Source organism: Colletotrichum jinshuiense, chromosome 13, assembly GCF_051148585.1.
Source record: "Colletotrichum jinshuiense chromosome 13, complete sequence".
NCBI lineage: Eukaryota > Fungi > Ascomycota > Sordariomycetes > Glomerellales > Glomerellaceae > Colletotrichum > Colletotrichum jinshuiense.
Window position 1 is genome coordinate 149,524 of NC_139306.1, and position 6,244 is coordinate 155,767.

Sequence of the window (6,244 nt, forward strand, 5' to 3'; positions counted from 1 at the left end):
ATATTAACTTTAATAATAGATAAACTAAACTTTCAAAAAGTAGTAATATATCTAGTTTAAAAAGATAACTTAAGTAGCTTTTAATAGTTAATATATAAATATGTAATATATAATAATAGTATATTAACTAATATTTATAAATTATACATCTTATACTTATCTAGTAGCTAGGAGTTTTATATAACTTATTAGCTGTAATATAAATTTAGTAATAAAGAAAAAAGAATAAGTTTCTTAATATATTACTATAACCCTAACTTAATAATTTTAATAGAAGGTTAATATATAACTCTACTAATAGAATATTAATGAATAATCATAACCTTCTATTATAATTAAATTCTACAACTATTTTAAGTTTAAAATTTAAAAGTATATAATATTTATTAAAGCTTTAAAAAATAAAAAACATTTATTAAAGATATACTAGCAAGCAACCTATATAGTATAACTATAACGTCTAGTATTAGTATTACGTTAAGTATAATGTTTATAAAAATTTAATTATAGAAAAAACTATTAAAAACTATAAAAAATTAAATTGTAAAAAGAACATAATTAAAAAGCTATTAAGAAAATAAGTATAACATTATTTATATATAAAAGGCAAAAATACTATATAGAGAGTATTTTAAAAATAAAATAAGTTAATATTGTAGTAACAAATACCTACTATATTTAATTTTATCTTAATATATTTGCTATAAAGTAAATTTTAAAGTTTTTCTAAAAAGAAATTATTATTAATATATATATAACTAAATAAGTTAATATATAAAAGAAATTTATAACTAGTTTATTACTTAAAAAACAAGATAAAGAGGATAAAACTATATAAAAGAAAACGTCTATAAAAAGAATAATATATATATTAAAGTTAAGTATAAAAATACTAAAATAATACTAAATATTTAGCTGCTATAAAATACTACTAAGAGTAATAAGTATAAACAATAAAACTTATAGTTAGAGCTAATATTCATTAAATTAATTTATTTACTTCTAGCTTAGAAAATTAAGGCTATAACAAAGAAGATAAAGAAAACAAGGCTAATTAGGAACTCTTTAGTTAAAAGACTATATATCTATAATAATAAAAGAAATATTAAAAGTCTAAATAGCCTAAATCTTTAAGCTTTAGTCTTTTACTATAGCTATACCTACTTCTTTACTATTAATCTTATTTAATTTCAAGATTATACCTAGCTATACCTCTTATAATATTCTAATTAGTAAAGGTCTTCTATATATTTAGCTACTATATTAATTCTATTAAATTACTAGCTAATATAATATATTATATATATATCAAAAATAAAAGAAATTCTATAAGATTTAATAGTATTATCTTATTAATTATTATTTTATATCTATTATAAAACCATTTTACTTATATATAATATTTTAAATATCTTATATCTAATATAATATGTTCTTTTAATTTTTATCTTTTAATTATTATATAGAAGATATTAAAAGGCTTAAGATGTAAAATATTTTATTTATTAGTACTTAAGATATTTATTATCTATTTAATTTTTAATATATACTAACAAACTCTTAATGTTATTTTAAGCACTATAGCTATAATAAAAATAACTATACTAATAGCTAATTTATTAATATATATAAAGTATTTAGATATAATTAAATATAAATATATTTAAAGTTAATTAGATTTCTTTTTCTTACTATTTTTTTAATAACTTACCCTTTATTATATATTCTATAATGTAGTATGTAGATAAATCTAGTATACTAAGTCTTTAGTTTATATAAAAGGCCTTTTTATATAGCATTAATATAGAGACTCTAAAGTAATAATAATATCTTTTAGTTTAAAGATAACTATAGAGAACCTAATAAGGCTATTTACAAGTTTTTTATAATTTATATTTAATACTACTCTAGTAAATAACGTTAGAAACCTACTTTTAAGCTACCCCTCTATTTCAGACACCTAAAAACACCTTATCGACTACTTTATTATTTCTAATTACTTATTACTAACATCACCAATACCTAATAGAATCCTATTCTTTTTAGTAAGCCTGTTATCTACCTTATAATGTTACCTAATTCAAGCCTATAGCTAAACCTGTTATAATAAGTAGGGTCTTATTTATAGTAAAAGTATATATCTACCTTTTAAACTATTAAAGTATATTACTAAATAGTATTAATAAAAGAGGTATCTTGCTGTTTATTTACCGGCTTATATATATTACATATTTATATTTATAAATTTATTTAAAAGTAGAAAGTAAGTAAAAATAATATATATATATTATTATTACAATACATATAGTGTGAATTAAATATGATTTAAATATAAGCCAATATTTTTTAAAGGTAATTACTTCTTTATATAGTATAAATTTAATAATAAAGAGAAGTTTTACTAACTAAATATTGTTTATATTACCTTTATCTTTTATTTTATATATCTCTTTTAATCTATATATAAGCTTTTAGGTTTATATTTCTTTTAGAGTATAGTATGAAAGTAAATATTATTTAGTATTTTATAGTAAAGATTTAATAGCCTTTCTTTAATAGTTACAACTTTAAGGGGTTAAATACATTAAGAATCTTTTAAACTTATAGTTGTAATATATTTTAAAGTATATATAAGCATAATATATTTATCTAATAAATAGTATCTATCTAATAGTTTTTAAATTTTTAGCCTATTAAATAGATTTTATTTATATTAAGAAATAATTCAGTATCGTTAAGGTTGTTTAACTTTATAATTTAATTTAATAATAATAACTATTATTTTATAAAAGTATATATATATATTATAATGGTTGCTATATATAGTTTCTTATAGATATTATTTACTTAAAGAGCTCTCTATATATAAATCCTTACTTTCTACTATATAAGGTATCTATTTTAATAGTAGAGGCTTTATATTTAGAATACTAGCTTTATTAATAATCTTTTAGGTATTAAGTCATTAAAATTTATAAATGTCTTACTATATTATATTATAAAAAACTGTTTATAAGTCAAAAGGTGCTTTATTAAATTAGTTTTAAAGTTAAAATAATTTTATTAGATTATCTTTATAAGGTTATTTATTTATTTATAAATAAAGTATTTAGTAGATTATTAGTTTATATAAGGTAATATATTTATATAAGGGGTTATTAATTACCTTCTATTAATTAGGTAAAAAGTTGTTAAAAAGTAGTTTCATAATTTTAGTTATCTTTTATAAAAGAATAAAAAAAGACCTACCTTAAGGATTTCTTTACAGCTTTAAAGGTAGCACCCTCTTTTTAATTCTAAATGTAGTATATAAAACCATAATTATATATTATTTAGAAAGTTATTTATTTTATTGGTGTATTCTTATATTTACTAAGCTATAGTCTAAATATATATACTAAAAACCAACCCTTAGAATTAATAGTAGTTTTATATTTAAACTATATAACTATATAGTTTTATATAAAGCTAGCCGAATTAGTTTAAGTTGTTAAAATTTACTTATATTATTAAACGGTATATATATATATATATATATATATATATATTACATTTAGCCTTTAGTTAATAGCGGCTTATAGCTAGTATACTATTATAGCTATTATTATTTTCTTTTATATAAAGTCTAATAACTGATCTATTAGTATAGTTACGTATTTTATTTAAAAGGTTGCTTTAATTAGTAAAGATAAAAATTAAACTTCCTTTAAAGCTAGCGTTGGTTTAAAAGTTAAAACCTAGTACTATATTTATAGCGTTATTATTATTTAAAGGTTTAACATCTTAAGTTGTCTTCTCTTTTAATAATTAGTAAGGGCTTTATATATACTATAAGTTAATATTATTACTATACTTATATCTATTATCTTAATTAACTTAAGTTTATCTATAAATAAATCCTATATATACTTATTAAATTTTATATATTTTAAACTAAAATAAGTATAATTATATCTAACGCTTTATTAATATTAGTTATAAGGTAAAACTTGATTTTATAAAAACAGATATCCTAATAATAATAACCTATTTTAGTAAAAATTTCTAGATCTTATAAAGGTTATATATATCTTATATATTGTTTTAGATATCTAATATACTTGTAAAGTTTAAGTTTTATTTACCTTTATTTTCTATCTTTTTTATAATTCTTTATTAAGAACTAGGCTTATAAGCTATATATATAAATATCTAGGCTTAATATATATATAACTTATATATAAATACTATTATAAATGCTAATACCTATTAAAAGACATACTATTGTATTTCCTAATATTTACTAGTATAAATACTTTATAAAGTATGCTTCTTTTTTAAAATTAATATAGTCTAATTATTATATAATTATAAGCTTATATTACATAGTTTAAAATATCTTAGTTAATTTAATACTTATTATATATAGTATATATTTCTTTCTAGTTTTTAAAACTATATTATTACTAAAACTTATAATATAAGTACTAATATATAAATATATTAAAAGATAAACTTTAAAAATATAGTAAGTTGTTAAAAAAGAAAGATTAATCTATAATAACTATAACTACTTTATTTAATAGAAAGGGTATAATATTTAACTTATAAACTTTCTTTTCTTTACTTATTGTTGTTTTTTATCTCTATATAAAAAGCTTATTTATTTATTAAAACATTATTTAATAACGCTATAAGTGTTACTAACAACTTATATATTGTTTTTTAATTTACTATAAAAAGTATAATTATAAGTCTATAGTTTATTAGCTTTTAAATAAAGTTAATATATTTATATAGATATTTAGTATAGTTGATATTATCTTAGTTTTAACTAACTACTAAAAATTATATATTCTATTTAGTTTATATAACTTCAATAAATTTATATATAATAGATTTTTAAGAAAGAAAGTTTTTTTATAACTTTTAAGAAAATATTAGTTTTTAACTTATTTTTATTTAGGAATAGTTTTTAGTTTATATATTATTTAAGAAAAGATTATAATTTACAACTCTACTCTATATAGAAACTTTCAAGAGTAAAACATTAATATACTTTAGTAATACTATAAATATTAAATTAAAGGTAAATACTATATTGTTTTAATAACTAAACTAATAAGTTAGTACTAAATAAAGCCTTTTAAATATCTTTTTATATCTTTTTTTATAAGTTTATTTATAGTCTTACTAGTTAATATAAGTTTTATTTAAAACATTTTAATACTTTTCTATATATTAAGATCTCTTAGTTTTTTTAAATTCTTATAAATATATAATCTTTTAAATATCTAATAAGACTATTAATAATAATAATAATAAATAAAGTTATATATTTAATATTATTAAGAAAGTTTTGTTTTATTGTTTTATAACTATTTTTTAATTTTAATCCCTCTACTTTATATAGTAAAAGCTATAAGTTTCTAAAGAGATTTTTATATTAGAAGTTAATCTATAAGAGTTAATAAAGTAAATAAATATTTTATTAATTAACATACTCTAGAGTAGTTTCTCTCTAGCTTTTTATTTTATTTTAGAATATAGGTTTATAAAGAGATATTTTCTACTAAGTTTTAAAAAAGAGTTAATACCGTCTAGACTAATATACCTATAGACTTTATATTTATATAGAGTAGATCTTAATATATAAGACTATACTTGTTAATTGTTATAACTACACCGAGGGCGGTGTGGCGCGGTGTGGCGCCCGCCTGCAGGCACAAGTGGCTGTGGGACACTTCCACTAAGCCTATTACTAAGCGCCTGGCTCTATATATATTCCACTACGCGCGGCGCAACAGCCTTCTAATATAACCAACCACTTTTGCCTATAAGAACCTCGTTCCTACGCTCCCAGCTCGTCACATTAATCTTTACATATTAAAACAGGTCTTTATAACCTTATTATAGTATATAATCTTACGTTTATATATTATAATATTTTAAGTTAGTTCTTTAGGTAGAATAAAATGATATAATCTCTATAGCAGTAAAATATATAAATTATTAAATTTGCTAGAAGTTTAATTATTAGTATAGTAAATTTTAATTAATCTATTATAATAACTTTATTTTTTTCTATATATTTACTTTAAAGTTAAACTTGCTTTTTAAATTTATTATTACTAATTATATCTTTATATTACTAAACTAAAACTAGTAGCATTAATAATAGAATTTAGCTTATAAAACGTTATTACTAATAAAATAATAATAGACTATTAATACTTACTGCTAATAGTAATTCTCTTAATAAACT